Genomic DNA, 23,236 nt, shown 5'->3' with positions numbered 1-23,236 from the left:
CTCACTACCGCCAATCTCACTGATTTAGGGCGATAGGGCCACCCTCTTGAATCTCGGGGAAGACCATGGCATTGCTTGCTTCAGCCCTCCCATGTGTGCCCTGGGAGGGAACTGAAAAGCACAAATGACTCATTAGAAAAGCTGTGCCTCACAGGTCACTCGTCTTCTGGCTCCGAGGGGGTCAGGCTCAATTTCGTTTTCCATTCGGCCAAAAACAGTAGAGAAAAGAGAGCTCCCAGCCCTGCTGGGGAAAGGAAGTGATGGGGCAGCACTGAAAATGACAGAGTAGCTCTGGCAAAGTCTGTGACAACTGATGAATGTGCACAGAGGTGCCGACTTTGTTGCTAGCAGCAGAACAAACACCAGGCAAGCTAAGCAGCTCATAGCAATGGCAGACGACAAGAGTGGGCAAGGGGGCAAAGCAAACTTCTGCTCAGCACATCTGAGGATCTCACTTTCCTTACCGTGAGCAAAGATGGGGTGGGGAATGAGTAACAGATCACTTAGGGATTGTGCTGTCGAAATTTCCTGGGGACATATAGGGAGTTTTGTTTAAAGAGGAAGATCATTATAAATCAGCATCATAATGAATATTTACTGGGCATTTGTTTTGGCCCAGGCACTGTACTAAGCCCTTTGCATGCATTATCTCTTCAATCCCCATAAACACTCTCTACAGTAGATACTGCAGTTCCCTAGAGAAGTATAGCTATATTACAAATGAGGAGAGTGAGTCCCTTGGGAAGTTAAGAATCTTGCCCAAGTGTACATAGCTAACACATGGTCCTCAGGTCTGTTTTACTTCAAAGCTGGACTCGGTGAACAATACTGAAGTTCCCCAGCAGCCCTGCTTTTGAGCTCTACTGAAGATTTTCATGTGCATTCATATTTGTACATTATTCATGCAACAAAGATTTATGAGACCCTGCTATGTGCCAGGCCCAGTGCTCAGCGTGGGGAAACATTTATGTACAAAAATCAGCAGAATCCCATTTTGGAGCATTCAGGCTAGTAGAGGAGATAAGCATTAATCAAATGGTTGTATAAATAAATGAAAAATTACAATTGTGACAAATTTTGTGCAGGATTTTAAAGCAGATAGCAGGGGCATTTGTTTAGTCTGAGGGTTTTCTACAAAAGGGACCATGTGTTGACTATGAAGAAATCAGTAGAAAATAACTAGATTAAAGATGGTATTGAGAAAAGCATTTCATCTAATACTAAAGCCCTGTGGGGAAAGGGAACAGGACTCATTGGAGGAAATGAAAAGGGAAGAGGATATTACTGTGACTACGGAAAGAGAGAGATAAAGGGTCTATGAAAGATTTTTAAAAAGGAGAATCTTGCATGTGTTTCAATGTTAATAGGAAGAATTCAGTAATAATAATAGCCAACATATATCATTTTGGTTATATGGAAGACAATGTTCTAAATGTTTTACATATATTTATTCATTTAATGTTTCTTATAAGCCTCTGGGGACAAAGTACTCTTATTATTCTCATTTTAAAGACAAAGAAATGGAAGCCCAGCATTTAAGTAACTGCTCAGATAGTGTCAGAGCTCCAGGGTCTTTGATCTTAACCAACATGGAATCCTGCCTCTATATCTTATAAAGAAGAATATGAATGTATCAGAGACAGTTTAATTAATAGGTTAAGGTGGTAGTATTTAAATACCAGTGCACACGAGAATCAATAAGTGTGCTCATTAAAACTCAAATTCCCATGCCCTATCTACCCGCTGGTTTCTGAATCAATAGGTCTTGCCTTTTTCACATTCAGTCCAGATGATCCTGATGCAAGTGCTCCAGGGACAAAGCTTAAAGAAATATTGCTTTGCTTTAACAACTAGACAGATGGGTACAGAGGTAGTGGATTAGTATATTTGGTAGAGGAGCTTGGGGGAGTTTCCCTCCAATGGTTTCTATTCTGTGAAGGATAAAATAGCACAGAGCACACACAAATAGTACAAGACAAACCTGGGTGTCATCTGAAAGGCTCGTCAAGTAGGAAATGACTGAAAACAACCCACCCTTGGCTTTGAGAACCACCATCCTAGAGGATTGCTCCATCACTTGTCCACTCTTGCCCCAAGAGTGGCTTAAGGAGGCATTATGTCTATTCCTCAGGCAATTGCAGGAAGGAGTGTCTATCCTAAAAGAGCAATAGGAAGACCAGGTGATGGAGGAAAGATTAGATGAAAAGTGGAGATAAATGAAGTCTGCCAAGGATACTGCAAGCTAGAAGTCCTATAAGAGGGGACCAATAAGATACAAAAGAGAAAAATATGTATTAATATCTAAAAGGGAGGTGAACAGGACCCTTGGTTTATTTACAGTGTCCTTGTTTAAAACTTCTTTTATCCCAGAATTATTTCCCAGAACTTCCTACCAGGCTCCCAGAACACTGAGATTCACATCTGAAAAATCAACAGGGACAACAGGGAACATCTGTGGTCTTCAATTTACACAGCTAATGGCCTTTCCTCATCTCTTACATCACCAGAGAACACAAGCCAACACATGCTGTAAGGATGTAACTGGCTGTAGGGAAAACATTCATTATCAGGGAAAATTGCCTAACTCTTAAGCATTCAGCTATGAAAGACAATTCTACTTAATGGAAATATCAAACGTTGACTTGTCTTAGTTCTTTCCTGGGTCCTTCTCATTGCCTATTTCCATCGCTCTCAATGAGCAAATCTACAACTGGAGTCTGATATGAAGTTTAGGGAACTCTCAATTATCTATGTATTTAACAATTTGTAATCCACATCTTACCCAAATGCTTCATTTAGCTTACAATTTCCACTGTTTCCTCCATAAATAACTTCCCTGGCACCTTTAACTGAGGAAAGATACCTACTTTGAGTTTAACTCTGTCTCCCTTCAGCCTGGTGCCATGAACTGAAATCGTCAACATTCTGTTTAAAAGAGAAGTAAGATTTCTGGTCTCCAGTTTCAAATGTACAGAACTTGAAAGTCCCAATTCAATCCTAAAAACAAGTAAAATGCTAAAAGGTTTTAAAAAATTCTTTTTGGATCAGTAAGAAAAGGGAGGGCACAGGGCAAACTACTGCCCAATTGGAGAGACAGGGGAATACAGGGAGTCACCACCTGCAGGAGCAAACCCTGGAGCGGAATCTACCACGGAAACCAGTGTCAGGGCAGGAAAACCTGAACTGCAATGAACAGATCGCAGGAGGTTCAGTGTGGACAACTCTGAGAGTTAAAAACTCCAGAAGGACCCAGGCATAGGGGGTTCCCCACACCATCGTGAGAAGTGAAAGAGGCACTTCCTACCCCAGGAACATGTACTGGGTGCAAAATGTAGCATCCCCGTCTCCAGCTCCTCATGAGTTTGGGGGAAGAGGGTATAATTCACTGATTACATTGAACTGGAAACAGAACCTCCCTAGGTAACCAGGGAAAAATGTCCATGAACTCAGGCCAAGCCAAAGCTGCCATTCCTGGCCTCGTGGGCAGCCAGCCCACCCTTTCGGAAGTGCCTCAGACAGGACTCTGTTGTGTTTCTTCAGTGAAGAAGCCCCTGTAGGTCACAGTGACTCCTGCCCTGCCACCACCAGAAGAGCCAGAGCTCAGTCATCTCTGTCCCTCATCCGGTCAAGGGGCATAGTCAGAGATTCCTATTTAAACAACCAGTGCTGATGGAAAAATAGGAGAAAGAGGAAAATTACAGGACAGTCTAAAGGGTGATGGAAAATCATGTAAAAATACATATACATAATACACATAATGCACATACACCTATAATACAAATATATACCTACTACATAACAGATAATCAATTATAAATATACTAGAGGCTCAGTACACAAAATTCCTGTGCTGTGGGGGGGGGGGGGGGCGGTCCCTCAGCCCAGCCTGCACCCTCTCCAATCTGGGACCCCTCGGGGGATGTCCAACTGCTGGTTTAGGCCTGATCCCTGTGGATGTCCGCTCTCACAATCCGGAACTGCTGGCTCCCAACCACTCACCTGCCGGCTTGCCTAATTGTCCCTAACTGCTTCTGCCTTCCAGCCTGATCACCCCCTAGCCACTCCCCTGCCGGCCCAGTCACCCCCAACTGTCCTTCCCTGCTGGCTTGATCACCCACAACTGCCCTCCCCTGCCAGCCATCTTTTGGCAGCCATCTTGCGCCCACATGGGGGCAGTCATCATGTGTGAGGGTGTAATGGTCAATTTTCATATTACCTCTTTATTATATGGGATATGCATACATGCATGTGGGTGTGAATATTTATAGGTAGTATATACATGTATGTATACAGACATACATATATATGTTTATATTTATCTACATACATATGTATGTAAAATATTGCCTTCCCTTCCACTTAACACATACTGGCTTTAATTTCACAGTGCTTCAGAGCATAACAAAAGGAGGCAATAGAATTAAAATTAAAAACACAGAGCAGGTTTGAGTAGGATGAGTGGCTGTTGTTGAAACTTTATTTGCAAGGCCAGGCTTAAAAGCTGATCCAGCCCACAGTAGATGGGTGCCTGAAGAAAGAAATGATTTGGCAATAGCTGCCAACATCCTTCCATCACCAAACACACAAGTTCAACAACCCACGCTGTTCCCTTATTCTTCCTCCAAATAGGAAGAAACACTTCTGGTAAGACATCTGCTTTAGCTCCCAAATGCCCTCAGAACTCACTGAACAGCTAGGACTTGCCTGCTGGGAGGAGACAGGGTGGGAGGGACATGCTTGGGACCACTCGGTGGCAGTCTGCTCCTTCCATCCCCACGGGCACCTGGCTTTTGAAGTTCAGAAAACTTCATTCATGGCACAATGATTTTTCACATATTTTGATTCTCTAAGATGTTAAGAGATAAGCAAAGGATACACTGCCCTCCACAAAGGAAAAAGGGGGATCAAGGAAGGAGATATAGATGCATTTTCCTGCATCACAAATACTCCCTAATGATCAGAGCAGTCTAGAGCAAGCTACTGTAGGCCTACAACTAAAAAGAAAAATATCTGCTTTCTTTATGATAATAACATCACTAATGGAAGTGTGTTTGTGAGGAGTCAGTCTCCTTAGATGATTGCAAAGATCCTTTTTCACACTAGAGAACAGCATTGCCTGTCCCAAAGCAAACATGACAAGCACACTGTGGTTTTCTGCCAGCTGTTTTTGTTATTTTCTATTTCAGCCAAGCCCAATCTGACTTCTGTATTTATTGGTTGGACTGTTTGTCCTAAAGGTTAGAACTCACATTTAACTAAAGGTAAAAATCACCATTGCAAATCGCTGGTATTTAAGCAATTCTAAATAAAGGGCTTCTCCCATGGGGTTGTGTGTTAGGTGCTCAACAGGACATAACTGAAGCCAGCTGGACACAGAGAGCATTAAGGCCCTTGCTACTGGAATGTTTGTAAACGCCTGTCAGGCATGTGACACTCGCAGGAGCAGCCTGCATCTCCCTTTCCAGGCATCACACTCATTCCTGCATATCCAGGGCTCTTCTCCAGACACATCAAGCTTCTTCTTGCCTTCTGTTCACCATGAACTTATTGCCTCGCTGGTTCTTTTTGGCCTCTCTTTACCCTCACCACTGCACTTCTAAACCAGTGTGAAGAACCTAATTCCTTGCAAACCTGAGACTGTAGATCACTGGATTTTTCCTCATCTGACTTCCACTGTATTCTCTCTTGTATACAAATAATTGACCCTTCAAGCAATTCTGTTCCCTAGTTATCAGTACCATACAACTAATTGATTCCCCAAAGTACAGTATACCATACTATACAAGCAGTTACTTCTTCAAATATTTGTAAATAAATATGTCAACAAAAATATTATGTTATATTTAAAAAAACACATTAATGAATAATGGGAAGCCAGAGTGGGAGTGAAATTTTATATGGGTGACAAAGGAAGACATCCTCAAGCTGGATACATTTGAAATGAACAAAGAGAGCCAGCCATACAAAGGGCTGGGAGGCGGAATATAGAGAAATCTAGATAGAAAATCAAAAAGGCCTGAGAGGAAACTAGCCAATGTTCCTGAGAGGAACACAAAGAAAGCCAGTACATCATGGAGAGAGTGATAATGATGAGTTCAGAAAAAAGGCAGTGGGAGATTGTGTGGGTCCAGGTTGGCTGGATAAGGAGTTTGGGTGTCGTTCTAAAACAATGGAAAACCTCTGGAGGGCTTAAACCCCAAGGAAGGGATTGTAATGGTTTATGTTTTTAGCAGATCTCATTGTAGTGCAGAGAAGAATCTGCAGGAAGGTAAGACCAGAGCCCAGCAGCTGACCCTTTGAGATTCCAGGTGAATGCCCTAGGACGGTAGCATTGAAGATGAGAAGTGGCCCAAGTGGGAACATCTTCTGAAGACAGAATTGGCAAGAGTTGGTGTTGGATTGAATACAGGTTCTGAGGAAAGTAGGTCAATCAGGAATCATGGCTAGATTTTAGGCCTAAGCAACTGGACATCATGTGGCCCTGATGGACCAATGTTACTCTTTCATCTCAGTCAATAAACTTTATTGTTATTTATCAATTAGAGGCCCAGTGCATGAAAATTCATGCACTGGAGGGGGGGTCCCTCAGCCTGGCCTGCCCCCTCTCATAGTCCGGGAGCCCTCAGGGTTGGAAGGCGACCTGGTGATCAAGGGAAGGTGATGCCCCATCACACCTCTGCTGCTTCCACTGCCAGCAGCATAAGCCTCGGCCGGCCCTGGTTACCTGAGCCTCGGGTGGCCCTGGGTGGCTGGGAAGCCACCATCTGAGGCTTGCCTGTGTCTCGGGCCAGCCCTGGGCAGCTGGGGGGCTGAGGGGACTGGAGGACTCTGGAGGCAGGCGCATGGCAAGGCCAGGCCCATGGCCCAGCCTTGCTGCATGCCTGCCGCCCCAGTGGGACTGAGAGGACTGGGCACTGCCATCTTTGAGGATGTGGCAGTCAATTAGCTTATTTCCTCCTTATTGGCTTTGGGCGCCACCATCTTTGAGTGTGGGGAAGTCAATTAGCATATTCCCTCCTTATTGGCTGTGGGCGCCGCCATCTTTGCAAAGGCATGAGGGTCAATTAGCATATTCCCTCTTTATTAGATAGGATTATTGAATACCTAGTATGTATCATGTATGTTTTAGCCTTTATTTGTAATTGCTACATAAGCTTGGAAGTAGGTATTGTGACCAGCATTTAACAGATAAAGAAAATGAGCCTCAAGAGGTTGACTGACTTGCCCAAAACCACACAGCTAAGGTAGGTTTCAAATAACACCCAATGTGACTCCAAACGCTCTACTGCTCCATCCAGTTACAACGCCCTTTACTGCCGACTGACTGCTAGATGTTTGTTAGCACTAGATGTTTGTTAGTCTCTCTTTCCACTGTGCAGGCATAGAAAGGAGACTACAGAAAGACACAGAAGTGAACTTACTTCTATTCTACATGGTAGGATTACATAAGTTTTTTTTATTTGTTTACCTATTTCTTGGAAGTATTTTTTGTTTTCTGTTATATTTTCTATAAGGAAAGTTGAGAAATCTAAAGCCAGGTCTGGAGACAACCAAATTTAAATTCCAGCTCTATGCCTTAATATTCCTATATTCTTCTGCATGTTTCTTAGCTGCTAAATTGTCTACAAAGTGGGTATAATAATATTTACCCTGGAGTAGTATAAGGATTAAATGATAAATGTAGAAAACATTTAACACAATAGCAGGCAAATAGCAAACCCTCAATAAATAAATGGTACCTATTTCAGTGGCAGATTTCAAAAGTGGGACCAGAATACAAACAAACAATGATTCAAGTCAGTATTTTATTCCCTGTTGTTTATTTCTACCTCAGTAGATGAGGCAACTCAGACAAAAGAGAATGTGACATGCCTAATAGCCATGGTCAATTAGAGCTAGCACAAGAATTCTCACTGCCCAATTCCCTGAACACATCCACTAAATCATCAGGTGTCTTGGACAGCATGTGTTTTTTAAATTGCTACCCAGTAAATTGCTTCTGAACATTGGAGGCATCAAAACCATAGCTGCTTTAGACTGGCCATTCAAATGAATAGACTATCAAGGCATGTAATCAGGCTCAGGAAATATTTCTACATCAGACTTCTACCAAGAATACACACTCCTGAAAAATCCATTGCTAGCAAGAAAATTGTGAATGTGACCACAAGAGATATTTTCACATGGGAGATCTTCAATCTAATAATTTGTGTGTCTTAAAATAAATATATTTTGTAATTTACTGTACCAAGTCACAAACATAAAGAAGTCTGAAATCTGCAACATAGAGTTCACTTCTCCTGAAGGCTATTATAATTCCTTGAGGTAAATACTAATGGGAAGCAGTTCTGATTAATTATCCAAATCACCTGAAGAACTGAGTAAAAATTATAGATTTCTCCAAATCCAAATTCTCAGAGACTTTGATCCAGTAGATCTGGTATGGAGTCTAGAATAATTATTTTTTTAAAAGCTGACCATTAGCAACCATGAAAATGCAAATCAAAGTCAGAATGAAATACCATATCACATCCAGATTACTATACTGTATTCAAAAAGACTAGTAAAGATATGGAGAAATTAGAATTTCCATACACTGCTAATAAAAATGTAAAATTGTACCAAAGCTTTGGAAAACAGTCTGACAATTCCTCAAAAGTTTAAAAGCAGAGTTACCAAATGACTCAGTAATTCTACTCCTTGTTAAAAACACAAAAAATTGAAAACACATGCCCAGACAAAAACTTGTGTATGAATATTGATAGCAGCATTATTCAGAATAGCCCAAAAGTAGAAACAATCCAAATGTCCATCAGACAATGAATTGATTAATAAAATGTTGTCTATCTATACAATAGAATATCATCTGCCCATTAAAAGTAAGGAAGTACTGAGACATGCTGTCCCATAGATGAATCTTGTAAACATTGTGCTAAGTGAAAGAAGCCTGTCACAAAAGACCACTTATTATATGATTCCATTTATATTAAGTGGCCAGAATAGGCAAATATAGAGACAGAAAGGAAATTAGTGGTTGCCTAAAATTGGGGGTCAGAAAGGGGGAGTGGGGTAATGCACTTCTAATAAGCACAAAGATTTTGAGAGGCTAATGAAAATATTCTAAATTGCTTGCTATGGCTGCACAACTCCATGAATGTGCTAAGCCCATTGAATGGTATAATTTAAACGAGTGGATTGTATGGCATATGAGTTATCCTATATAATAAAAGGGTAATATGCAAATTGACCCTAATGGTGGAATCACCAGGAACGACCAGTCGTTATGACATGCACTGACCACCAGGGGACAGATGCTCAATGCAGGAGTTGCCCCCTGGTGGTCAGTGTGCTTCCACAGGGGAAGCCCTGCTCAGCCAGAAGCTGGCTCATGGCTGGCTAGCCCAGCGGTGGTGGTGGGAGCCTCTCCTGCCTCCACGGCATCACTAAGGATGTCCAACTAACTGCTTAGGCCCACTCCCAGCAGGCCTAAGCCATTAGTTGGACATCCCCTGAGGGCTCCTGGGCTTCCAGAGGGATGTCTGACTGCCTGCTTAGGCCCGATCCCCCAGGAAGCGGACCTAACCTGGCAGGTGGATATCCCTTGAAGGGTCCTGGACTGCGAGAGGGCACAGGCCAGTCTGAGGGACCCCTCCCCCCCCACCCCGAGTTCATGAATTTTCGTGCACCGGGCTTCTAGTAACTGAATGAAGCTGTTATACCTTCTTAAGGAGTGCTCAGATGATTTTGCTGTATAGACAGATTTGAACATCACTGTTCTAAGTCCTGGGTATTCAAGATGTGGTCCATGAACTAGCAGTATCTACATGACCTGAAAGCTTGTTAGAAATGCAGACTCTCCATGTTGGGGTGGAACTTGCTATTCTGCATTTTAATGTAAACCCTAGTTGCTTGAAGTGCACATTAAAGTTTGAGAAGCACCGCTCTGATGTACTATTTAGAACCTTCTCAGAACATGCCTACTCAGTCCCAAATAATCAAAGACCAAAGGCTTTCACCTCCTTAATGGCTAAACTGAAGGAGCAGGATAACATCAAGGGTTTGTTCAATTATGGGGAAATTCACTAAAACACTTGTGGAAAGCCCCAAAGAGAAGACCTTCATAAATAAATCTCCTCACTATGCCTTAGGGGTTTTAAGTAGTGTTGCCAGAATCTCATTGGAAAATATAAAAGTGTTTCTGATTTTAGTGATGAGGAGAAGAGGATTATGTTAACCTGAGAGTCAAGCACAGTTCAGGTAGAAAGGGTTAGGTATTTAGAGAAGAGAGGAAGGTGCATGTTAGCACAATCAGACATGTAACATAATTCCTTTTCTCATTGTTTTTGTTTGTCTTATATCTCAATGAAAAATGTGTGACTTTTTACACTGTCACAAATGAACTGTGACTTTTCTTTCACAGTATATGTGGGTCATCTCATAGGGTTTATCACACCTCCAACAGTTGTGTTCTTTTTGTTTATTATTTCTTTTTTTCCAGCTTTATTGAAGATATTAGGCTAAGTGAAATAAGCCAGACCAAGAAAGACAAATACTACATGATCTCACTTATATGTGGAATCTAAAAACATCAAAAGCATAGAACCAGAGAGCAAGATGCATTTTTAAAAATTTAGTTCTGCATCACTGAGGTTTTGTGTTGGTCCCTAGGGGCAATGTTTTCAAGTAGAAAGGCACAGCATGTTCACTTGCCACTCCAATTAACACTGCAGGGTCAACTTAACTCAAATGTACCCACACGAAATGGTAAAAGCCACAAAACATCATAATACAGGATCATTTTTATGTTCTTATTCTAGTCACTATGGCTGTATTATACAGTTATTAGATGAACAATTGATAGACAACTTATTTTGAATCTCAGGAATACTGTATAGTAGTTTTATCATTCTGTGCAGGCTACTTAAGTATTTTAAGTCTCAGTGTCCTTTCTTTAAATTGATATAATCTATCTATATAAAACCCTAATATGCAAATTGACCAAAAGGAGGAACGACCGGCAGATTGACTGGTCACTATGACATGCACTGACAACCAGGGGGCGGATGCTCAACACAGGAGCTGCCCCCAGCCCGCAGGCCCCAACCTGTGGCAGCGGGGGGTGGGGCCAGTGAGTAGGTGGCACCAGGCCAGCCAAGGCAGGTGGGAGCAGGCCCCCACCCTGATTGCCTAACCGGCTGCCCTGTAGATCGGCCCTGATCCCCGTCCAGGCCTAAGGACCTAACCATGAAGAAATTTCATGCACTGGGCCTCTAATAGCTTTATAAAATAGTTGTAAGGAAAATATGGCATAAAGCATATAATGTACTTAATACACTTCTTAGAACATAGTAAGCTCTCAGTGTTAGCTATCTTCATCATGATCATCATTAAGATTCTAAAATGGGGATATCAGCAGTGTTTGACAGTATATGTGCTTTTAAACCATTCTATAATCTAACTGTGATTTAGTTTAAAAAGATGAAATGTATTTACTGTAAAAGTTGATAATCCATAAGGCAAAATGGGTTTAAATACAGAGCTAGGGGCATCAAATGAGATGTCTAATAGCCCACGTTAAAGTCATTTACCAGGAAAGAGGATACTTGGCCTATATCCATCTCCTATGTCAGTTGGACAATAAGTTGTCAATAAACGTACCTGTTAAGGCTTGATGGGTTGAATTGTGTTCCCCTCAAAATTCATATGTCAAAGTCCTAATCCCTACTACCTTCAGAAAGTAAGCTTATTTTGATATGTCACTGCAGACGTAATTTGTTAGGTTAAGAGGAGGTCACACTGGAGTAGGATGTGCCCCTTTCTTATACAAAGGGAACTTTGGACACAGACACCACCCATAAAGACAACACCATGTGAAAATGAAGGCAAAATCCCGGGTGATGCTTCTACAAGCCAAAGAATGCCAAAGAGTGCCCGTAAAACTCTAGAAGCTAGGCGAGAGGCATGGAGTGATTCCCCCTCACAGCCTTCAAAAGGAGCCAACCTGGCCAACACCTGATCTTGGACCTCTAGGCTCTAGAACTGCAAGACAATAAATGTCTGTTATATAAGGCACCCAGTTGGTGGGGCTGTGCTTTGGCAACCCTCAGAAGCTAATAAGTGGCTTGGTAGCAAATCTTGTAGGCCAGGGGGTCTACATATTTAGCATAATTTCAAATCATGTGGAGTGCTCCTTAAAACATATATAGCTGGGTCTCACCTTCAGAGCTTCTAATTCAGAATACCTAGGGTAAGGTTAGAGAATTTATGTATCTTATAGGTTGTCAGAGAAGAGATCCCTGAGGTTTTTGGCGGGGGCGGGGGGTGGGGGGTCAAAATCTGGCCAGCAGCTATAGAACACAGTTCTAGAGTTCTACCTCCTCACAAAATATCCATGTTTTATCCACCTTGCCCTCCCCATACCTGATTCCTATAACAAATTGAGGACACTTTTATTTTTTATTTCTTTTTTTAATTTTTTAAATATATTTTATTGATTTTTTACAGAGAGGAAGGAAGAGGGATAGAGAGTTAGAAACATCGATGAGGGAGTAACATCGATCAGTTGCCTCCTGCACACCCCCTACTGGGGATGTGCCCGCAACCAAGATACATGCCCTTGACTGGAATCGAACCTGGGACCCTTGAGTCTGCAGGCCGATGCTCTATCCACTGAGCCAAACCAGTACGGCGACTTTTATTTTTTAATCAATGGAAAATATTGTTTTTGACCATAATAATGGATCCAGCTGCATCAAATCAATCAATATTTGGAACTGCTACTCCAGATTATTAAAAAAGAATTAGCAAAAGTGTTTCTTAAAACTTAGATACTGAAGTTTAAGACTTTAAGATGCATCAGAGTTACATAGGCTAGGACCCATACTAGATCTACTGAAGCAGAATTTCTAGGGGTGAGGCCAAGGCAATTGAACTTTTAATTGTCTTTTCAGGTAATTCTGATGAACACCAAAGTTTAAAAAATATTGAGTTTCTCTTAGACCAGTGGTCGGCAAACCATGGCTCACAAGCCACATGCGGCTCTTTGGCCCCTTGAGTGTGGCTCTTCCACAAAATACCACGTGCGGGCGCGCAGGTACAGTGCAATTGAAACTTCGTGGCCTGTGCGCAGAAGTCGGTTTTCGGCCTGGGTGAGTCTATTTTGAAGAAGTGGTGTTAGAAGAAGTGGGGGGTGTCAGTCGGTCAGGCGACAGGAGACGTGGAGCAGGCAGGCTGCGGCATACGCGGCGCAGGGGAGGCGCGCACGATTCATGCACGAGTTGAGTGAGCCAGTCAGTCAGCAGCCTCATGTGCAGTGGTTAGTGCTAGTCGGGTCCGCAAATCGCGCACGGGTGACAAAAGTACCTACTCAAAGCATAAAGTTACCTGTATTTTTCCAACCAGCTGCAAATCCTACAGGTATTTTTGTCATCAATTTAAGAATAGACGAAACAAGTATACAAGATGAGTGTGGATGGGAGAGTGGGAAGGAGTCTACCTCAGCCAACGTACCTCAATCAGATTGAGGACGTTTTTAGCAAAGGCCAGCTTAGGAGTACCCTAATTAAGTTAATAACAATGTACCTACCTATATAGTTAAGTTTAAAAAATTTGGCTCTCAAAAGAAATTTCAATCGTTGTACTGTTGATATTTGGCTCTGCTGACTAATGAGTTTGCTGACCACTGTCTTAGACTATCCCATAATCCACTCAACTTTATTCTCATGTGGAAATGAACTTGTCTTTATAGCAATGTGTGGCTCTGAGGCATACGGAAATGGACATGAATAAGCCTTGGACACACTCTGACTTGGATCCATGTCCTATCTCTGCCCATAAAAAGCTGGATGATTTAGAATAGTTACATAGACTTTTTGAGTTATAGTTTATTCATCTATCCAATAGGGCCAGCCATATTCTTTCTCAAATTAGTTAGTTAACACCAACATAAATACATGATTTTTAAAAAGTAACAGATCATTATTAGAAATAAAAGACATTATCTGTAATGCTCCTGGGAACTGCATCTATGATCATTAATTCTTAAGATAGTATCAATAAATAACAACAGAATCCCTTACTATATTCACAAAGTTTTGCAGACACTAATTAGCAGGCTCTCCCAGGTATCTAACAATGCTTAGCATATAATAGGCACTAGTAAATATTAATTTATTGCAACAGAGTAATATCTTTTAGCATAGGTGTTAAAAACTCAGAATTTGGAACCAGTGTGCCTGAGTTCAATTCTTGGCTTTGCTACTTAACCTCTCTAAGACTACATTTCCTCATTTATAGCATGGTAATAATAGAAACTACAATCACAGAGACTCCCAGATGTATTCACTGAGTTGGTATATGTAATATCCCAGACTGTGAGAGGGCACAGGCCGGGCTGAGAGACCACCCCCTCCAACCCCCTCCCCCCCCCAGTGCACAAATTTTTGTGCACCAGGCCTCTAGTATGTAATATAATATTAAAATGGTACCTGGCACTACATAAGAGTTTGCTTTATTCTTCTTATTCATATTAATATTATTATTGAGCATATAACTACTAAGAGGATGCTTATAAGAGGTTGTGATGAGAAACAGAAAAACCATTTTAGGAAAAATGACTTTGGAACTGAACATAAAGAGAAACAAAAATCAACCTTGTATTATCTCACACTAGAAATTTTTCAGTCGTTATAGTAACCGGCTAAGAAAAGTGATTAAGAAATTAAGGCCTCTAACAATTCTAATTTATATTGATGATCATCACTGGTAACTTGTGCCTCACATTGCTTTCAAAAATAATCAAAATAATGAAGGTCAGGGAGCAAGAAAGATTAAGACTGTCTTTTTTTGGCCAAGTAACCACCATGTTCTTTATTATTCATTTGGATGTGAGCTGGATCTATGTGACATATGGATGAATATTAAAAAAAGTTACCTTAATATCCAGATTTCTTCAAGCACAGCAGAGGCCTGGTTTAAATACCACTCATTACAGCATGGTTTGGGAAATATTACAAGTTCTCCCAAATAAGAGGGCTATTTGGACTCTCCTGGATTAAATAATAAAATATTTAGGAAACATCCTACTATACCAGGCACATGAAGAATACTCAATAAAAGTTAATTGATTCTGAAAAAAAGTCATACAACAGGGAAAATTTCTATCTATGTTAAGAACTAAGCAATATAACATAAATAATTGCAGCACAGGGTTCAAAAAATTAGTAAGAAGGGAATAGAAAGGAGGTTCATAGGTAATGTCATCGATTTTCCAGCTTTGTCTAGAGCACCCTCTGTAGGGAAAAGGGGTTGTGGAAAAATCCCAGATTTTGCTCAGTTTATGGCTTTTATGCAGGAAGCTACACAAGAGCCATGGCAGATGAACCCTGAACCTGAGCTGAGTAAATGAATGATCTCAGGGGAGTTGTGTGGGCTTCCTCTGTCCACCAGCTGAAAATGAGGGCCCTACTGAACCCAACTGAGTTAGCTTTGGTTCCTGGTTCTGTCATTTGCTCTATACCAGTGGTTCTCAACCTTCCTAATGCCACGACCCTTTAATACAGTTCCTCATGTTGTGGTGACCCCCAATTTCATTGTTACAAATTGAACATAATTAAAGCATAGTGATTAATCACAAAAACAATATGTAATTATATATGTGTTTTCCGATGGTCTTAGGCGACCCCTGTGAAAGGATCATTCGACCCCCAAAGGGGTCACAACCCACAGGTTGAGAACCGCTGCTCTATACTGTCTTGGGTGAGTTCACTTCTCAAACTTTCTATCTCCCTATCACTAACTACCTCAAAGGGTGTTCATTCATTCAACACATGATTTGTGGGTGCTCAGGTTGTGCTGGGTGATGTTTGTGGCCCTGTGAATACAGTGGTGTACAAAGTAGACAAAAATCTAGCCCTTTGTTAGAACACAACATGGAATTGATGTGCTAGCTGGGAGACAGTGGCAGAGCTGCCTGCACACAGTCTGCACCTGTTGTAGAACCCTTCCTTGTCCTAGGCCCCACTTGAAACTAGCAACCTCTCAGGTGAGGTAGCGCACTCAAATCAGGTACATATCGCCCCCAGTACTTCATGGGTTGTCACCTTGTCAGTTGTAGAAATGGAGAACCTAACCATAGAAGGGATACTTTGGCATGTCTCACGCCATTGCACACCTAGAATTTCACTGAAGTGGGTGCTGGAGGCAAAGACCAACAGTAGTTAGCATAATAAATGCGAGAAGTTTATCAGAAGGCTGATGGACATTTTCATCAGGGCTGAAAATCTGTATATTATTACCTGCTGCTGGCTGAATGGCCGAAAACAATTCCCTAACCTGATCATCCTTTTACTGTTTACCAAACCTTGCCTTTGATATGTATGTTTGCTTTGCTAAAGGGCAAAATGTGTAAATAAAAAGCTGTGGGTCTGGACATTCAGAGAGCCCATTCCACTAGAGAAGGGTTTCTGCCTGGCTTCCCCCATGCCTTCCAAGTTTATATTTCCTGTCTAGTATATCCATTTATGTCACAGCCCCTTCTCCAGATTCCTGAACCCTTGCTGCAAAAAGACTGCGGCAGTGGGAGCCCCTGACTCTTTGTGGGATTTGTTTCCTACCTCTCAGCAGGCAAATAAATATCTTACCAAGTGGCAAGAAGAGTTATTACTTCCTCCTCACCAGATCCAATCAGGAGAATATCTATCTAATAAAAGAGAAACATGGTAATTAGCATATGACTGCTACCCTTCCTAATGGCTAATCAGGGCAATATGCAAATTAACTGCCAGCCAAGATGGCGGCCGGCAGCCAGGCAGCTTAAAGCGAACATGAGGCTTACTTGCTTCAGTGACGGAGGACTCCAATGTTCCCCACCTGCCGCTGCCAGCCTCTGAGCTGCAACTCTAAGCAACTATGTTACAAATATAGAAGCTAAACAAAACTCTAGAAACCTGCTTTAGTCTGCTGGGCTTCAGCCAGCAGGATCGCAACATTGTTTCAAATAAAGAAGGTAAACAAAGGCTAGAAACCTGCTTTCAGCAGCGGAGGCCTAAGAGCTGGAGCCAAGCCTCAAAACTAAAGCTGGCCCAGAATAAAAAAGAAAAAAAAAGAAAAAAAGGAGCGTTTGGGAGCTTCAGTCACCCACCAGCATGAAAACAGCCCTCAGCCCCTCACCCAGACTGGCCAGGCACCCCAGTGGGGACCCCCACCCTGAAGGGTGTGTGACCAGCTGCAAACAGCCATCATCCCCTCATCCAGGCTGGCCAGGCACCCCAGTTGGGACCCCCACCCTGATCCAGGACACCCTTCAGGGCAAACCTGTGCACCCACCCGTGCACCAGGCCTCTATCCTATATAGTAAAAGGGTAATATGCCTCCCAGGACCGGGATCAGCGGAGCCGAGAGGCCTCCCGGCACCAGGATCAGCATGACAGGGGGCAGCACCCAAACCCCCTGATCAGCCCTGCTCTGTGGGTGATAGAGGGCACCCCAACCCCCACCCCACGGGCCCTGCTCTGTGTGTGATGGGGTAGAGCCATAACCTCCCCATCAGCCCTGCCCTGAGTGTGACAGTGGGCGGTGCCCCAACTCCCTTATCGGCCCTACTCTGTGAGTGACAGGGGGGAGACCCTCAACCCCCTGATCGGCCCTGCTCTGTGCGTGACAGGGGGGAGCTCCCCAAACCCCTGATGGGCCCTGCTCTATGTGTGACAGGGGGCAGCACCCCAACCCCCTGATTGGCCCTGCTGTGTGTGTGACAGGGTATGGAGCCCCAATCCCCCTGATTGGCCCTGCTCTGTGCATGACAGGGGGTGGTGCCATAACCTCCCCATTGGCCCTGCCCTGAGTGTGACAGGGTGCGGCGCCCCAACCCCCTGATCCGCCCTGCTCTGTGCATGACAGGGGGCGGTGCCCCAACTCCCCTATCAGCCCTACTCTGTGAGTGGCGGGGGGAGCTCATCAACCCCCTGATCGGCCCTGCTCCATGTGTGACAGGGGGGAGCTCCCCAACCCCCTGATCAACCCTGCTCTGTGCGTGACAGGGTACGGAGCCCCAACCCCCCTGATGGGCCCTGCTCTGTGAGTGACAGGGGGCAGCACCCCAACCTCCCTATTGGCCCTGCTTTGTGCATGACAGGGGGTGGCGCTGCAGCCTCCCCATCGACCCTGCCTTGAGTGTGACAGGGGGCGGTGCCCCAACACCCCAATCGGCCCTACCCTGAGCGTGACTGAGGATGGCATTGCAACCTCCCGATCTGCCCTGCTCTGTGCATGACAAGGAGCAGTGCCCCAACTCCCCAATCGGCCCTGCTCTGAGCCCGACCAGGGGCTGCACCTAGAGATTGGGCCTGCCCTCTGCCACTCGGGAGCAGGCCTAAGCCAGCAGGTCGTTATCTCCCGAGGGGTCCCAGACTGTGAGAGGGCACAGGCCGGGCTGAGGGCCCCCTGAGTGCACAAATTTTTGTGCACCGGGCCTCTAGTCTATACTTATAAAAGGGTAATATGCTAATTAGACCAGACATCTTCCAGTCGTCCTTCCAGACAAAGCCATGGTGGCAGGGGGCCGAGGCAGAGGCAGTTAGGGGCAATCAGGTCAGCAGGGGGGAGCAGTTAGGGGGCAATCAGGCTGGCACGGGAGGGCAGTTAGGGGTGATCAGGCTAGCAGGCAGAGGTGGTTAGGGGCGATCAGGCAGGCAGGCGAGTGGTTTATTGGGCCTAAACCGGCAGTCAGACATCCCCCAAGGGGTCCTGGATTGGAGAGGTGCAGGCCGGGCTGAAGGACCCCCCTCCCCCCACACAAATTTCATGCACCGGGCCTCTAATCATTAATATAATGGACCAGTGGGAGTCTCATGAAGAGATGGGACTGGATTGTGACGCTGGGATGAGTATTTAAAGATACACGTGTAAAAAAAGGTGTTTAACACAGTTCAAGGCCAGAGCGAATCTTTGACAAATGTTACCTGTTGCTACTCTGCTCAGTTTCATCGATCCTATAAATCAGGATGCCAGGCAGGGCCAGCGGCAGCAGCTCAGAAAAGCTCCTCTTGGAATTGGTCTCTTTTCTACAAACCGCTCTGGTTTTTCTTCTTTTTATAGCCATCAAATTGTGTTTCACAAAAGTATGAATGAACGTTTTACAGTGCACCCCAATAAATATTTCTCAAATTAAAGCACCACTTAATTGCATATCAGCAATGCTCCCTGGTGACTGCACCATTAGGCTTAATGAATAATTCATCAGCTTCTCTGGTCTTAAGAACAAGTAAAAATAAAGTGGTGTTTGCCTTCCAGGCCTCACTTTTTCCTCATTGGAAGTGCACACACTCAGCTGCCTAGCAGGGCGAGGGATGCCTTAGGAGAGCAGGGGAAGTGTGGGTTACCCAAACCAGGTCACACCCAGCCCAGACCTGCCCCCACCCCACCTTGTCCTGGCACCGGGTTGTTTGGGGGCCTCTGCCTGCCCAGGACACTTGAATAGCAGCTTCCTCTCAGGCGTTGCCATTTAACCCGTGCCTAGCAGAATGAAAAATGGACCTCAGGCTACTGGCGAGCTGCAGTTGGCAGGGACTTTGCTCAATGAACTTCAGGTGAATGGTGGGGGGGAGGGGGGGTTGGCAATGATGAAAGAAATTTCTTTTTCTCTTTCTGCAATCTTTCATCTATCCCAGAATATCACCCATTTGGCAGCAGCTCAAATCAGGGGCATATATCCATCTGATTTAGTGCTTTCTAACTGTTTCCATTAAAGGCTAAGAAATTCCTTTCACTGTGACTTTCTCCCCCATTCCAGAGAGGAAGCCCTTAGAACTTGTGTGTAAGACCTCAAATGTACCCCAGATGGAGGAGAGGGCATGGGCTCTGGCTCTTCACACCAGACCCTTCCTGCCCCTTCCTATTAAAGGCATGATAGCTGTCATTTGTCAACTTTGCGTCTACAAAGATTCTTTTATCTAATACCCATGAGGTAAATACTATTAGTATCACCATTTTACAGATGGCAACACTGAGGCTTGTAGAATGAGGTAAACCAACAGCTCCAAAGCAACGAGGATGGGTTTGAAACTCAGGTCATCTCATTCCAGAACCAGCATTCTCCAGTTTCCGTAATCTTCTGGCCCATGCAGCCCTTTCTTTGACTGATATTTACTCTCAATTCTTTCTTTTCTTTTTCAATTTTAATCCTGATGTGTGATTTGATCTACATTAGTGACAAGCCCTGTGTCTTTATTTGCTCTGATGAAAAGAATAGTGAATGCATGAGAATCTATAACCTTAGTTCTTTAACCCTTTCAAGTTTTTCTTGCTTTTTGAAGCTTTTCTTGGAGATATTTGCAATATGATAGCACAAAAACCAATATGGTCTAGATTGCCGAGAAACTTAGTAGAATCACATGCAAGAACTGGTGCTTTAGGGTGGTGTCCAGGCAGACCTCAGAGATGCTGTGGGTTCAGTTCCAGATCATCGCAATTAAAGGAATTTCACAGTAAAGTGAGTGACAGGACATTTTTGCTTTTCTAGTACATATCAAAGGCATGTTCACACCACACTGCAATCTATTATCTGTGAAATAACATTATGTCTTAAAAGATAATGTACATACTTTAGTTTAAAAATTCTTTATTGCTAAAAAAGGCTGTCACCCGAGCCTCCAGCAGGTCCTGAGACATTGGCCAGTGGAGTCCTGGATGTGGATGAAAGTGCAGTGTCTGTGAAACACAATGAAAGGAGGTCTGCTCTAGTGAAAACCTCTGAACCTGAAGCCAGACACCAGGTTTCAGTGCTGCCTCTGGTCCCTGCTATCCGGTCACTGCAGGGATGTCACTTAACTCTCTGAGCTCAGTTTCCTTATCAAGAAAGTGGGGAAACCATAAACTCCATAAGCGCTATTTTGAGGATTACACATGGTATGATGTGTCCATATAACTCTTCCTTCTGCTGCCTTTCATCAGAGCTGTGCAACCAAGGGAAGGAGGTGGCAGTGTGAGGGCTGAGGCACTAGGACAGGCAAAGCTGCTGCTGCTGCTGCTCTTGGGGAGAAGAGCAGAACAGCTTTTCTCCCTTCCTCCGGGACCCTCCGGGGAGGCACCCTCTTTCCCCAGGACCAGTTCCAGCCGCTCCCAGCTGGTCCTTCCTCCTTGGCTCTTCCAAAAGGCCAGAGCACACATTGGTTGCTACAGTTTCAAAACTCAGCACTAAATTATAACCTAGCACTCTCATTTCCTCAACACAGGCAGCCTACGAACGAACAAGAGAAAATGCCCATTGTCACTTCATCACTGACATGAAAAGAAAGAAAATGTGCTCCCTGGTTGAGCAAAAAAGCCAGATTGGGGGGTTCCCCTGCATTTCCATCAGTATCCCAGAACATAATTAGAAAGGAGGCACACAATGAAATTATGGCTTCATGGGTTAATTGTTGTAGGCAGGTTAAAAAAAAGAAAAGAAAAAAGAAAGGGGAAAGGAAAAACAAAGACAGTTAAAACTTCTGGAAATGATTAAAGCCAAAGAGGATGAATAGAGCTCTTCTCAGTTTCTCTGGGAACAACTTTGACCTTTGTGTCCATCGCACTCCCAGTCTCTGCAGGAGAGTCATCGCATCGTCTTGAAAATCAATACTGAGCATCCGGCCCTCTTTCCCCTTCCATCCCGCAGATGGCAACAACTTGTGTGGCAGCCCCTCAAAAGCATCGTCTCCTCCTCTCTGTCACTCTTCTTCCTCTCTCTAAATTTCCTTTTTCTCGCTACTGCAAATCTCCCCCATGTTATAATTATACTGTTTTGGGGTCTGTTTCAAATAAGAAGACATTTCAAGACTTATCAGAACCCTCCACACCTACAGCCAGACTTTCTCACGTCCTTTCTCTTTTGAAGACAGTTGCCTTTTTATATTTTTTTAAAATATATTTTCTTTCATTGATTTCAGAGAGGAAGGGAGAGAGAGATAGAAACATCAATGATAAGAGAGAATCATTGATTAGCTGCCTCCTGCATGCCCCCTACTGGGGATCGAGCCCACAATCCGGGCATGTGCCAACTGACCGGAATCAAACCTAGGACCCTTCTGTCCGCAAGCTGACGCTCTATCCACTGAGCCAAACTGGCTAGGGTCATGGTTGCCTTTTTAAATGGAGAAATGAAGAGAAACAAAGCTGGCAATTTGTAACACTAAACACAACCAAAGCAGGACAGGACTGGGTAGGGATGTGGGCCAGAAAGCCTAAGGCCACCTGTTTGGAATAAATTAGTGAGGTTTTAAAAAAATCCCCAAGTCTCCATTCAACCTCCAGGAAAATGGTGCATTTTCCAATTCTCTACTCCCATGCTTTACCCTGAAAACAGAGAAATAAAGGAAGAATGACTTGAGAGTAGATGGGGCAGAGAAAGGTAAGGCTTGCAGGGTGGGCCACACTCTTTTAGACAATCAGAGAGTGGGAGAAGCAACAGCTGCAGGGCCTGTGTCGGCTAAAGAACCTCTCTGGGGATCTGGACTAGAGAAATCATTTTATGGGAGGTGCCCAACCTTCCTGAGACAGGACGTTATCTACTCTTTTAGGACAGTAGCCATCCATGCCACAGTCATGGTACTTCCTGAGCAAAAGGCAAAACAGATAAGCTGACCAAAGACCTTACAAATTGGTAAATATAGTTATATTAATAGATTATATGATATGTCTTACATAAATACATTTAATGAGAATTAAATGATTTTATTAGGAAATTTAAAAAATTGAGATTTTTCTAAAAACAGCTTAAACATATATGTACTGTACCCGTACTCGTAATCACTGCTGCTCCCTTTAGGCATGTGCCTGCCTGAGCATGCGCACGCGCGCGCACACACACACACACACACACACACACTTATACAAAGAGGCTTGCTGTGTGTGTGTTTTGAAATGCATCATCTGATCATTATCCTGATCATTTCAGTCATGTCCTCCTGGAGAAAACTCTAATCCCTGAGAAGGTCCTTATTGGTGAAACTATAATGCCTGGCTGGTGGGGTAGATGACATTAAGGTTGTACTGACTATAGTCAGACTGGCCTAATCTTATAATCGAACCATGTTGACCATGGCATTGGGACTTATTGTTGCCTGAAGTCTAAATGAATACAAACTATTCACTGTCCATATCTCTAACCCAAAGATTCCACTTTTAGAATAACAATTTTTGTAACAACATTGTTTTCAGCATGAACATTAAAAACCTAAATGTGCATAAGTAAGAGATTGGT

This window comes from Myotis myotis, unplaced genomic scaffold, assembly GCF_014108235.1.
Source record: "Myotis myotis isolate mMyoMyo1 unplaced genomic scaffold, mMyoMyo1.p scaffold_m19_p_3, whole genome shotgun sequence".
Classification (NCBI taxonomy): domain Eukaryota; kingdom Metazoa; phylum Chordata; class Mammalia; order Chiroptera; family Vespertilionidae; genus Myotis; species Myotis myotis.
Note: the sequence above shows the minus strand (reverse complement) of the source record.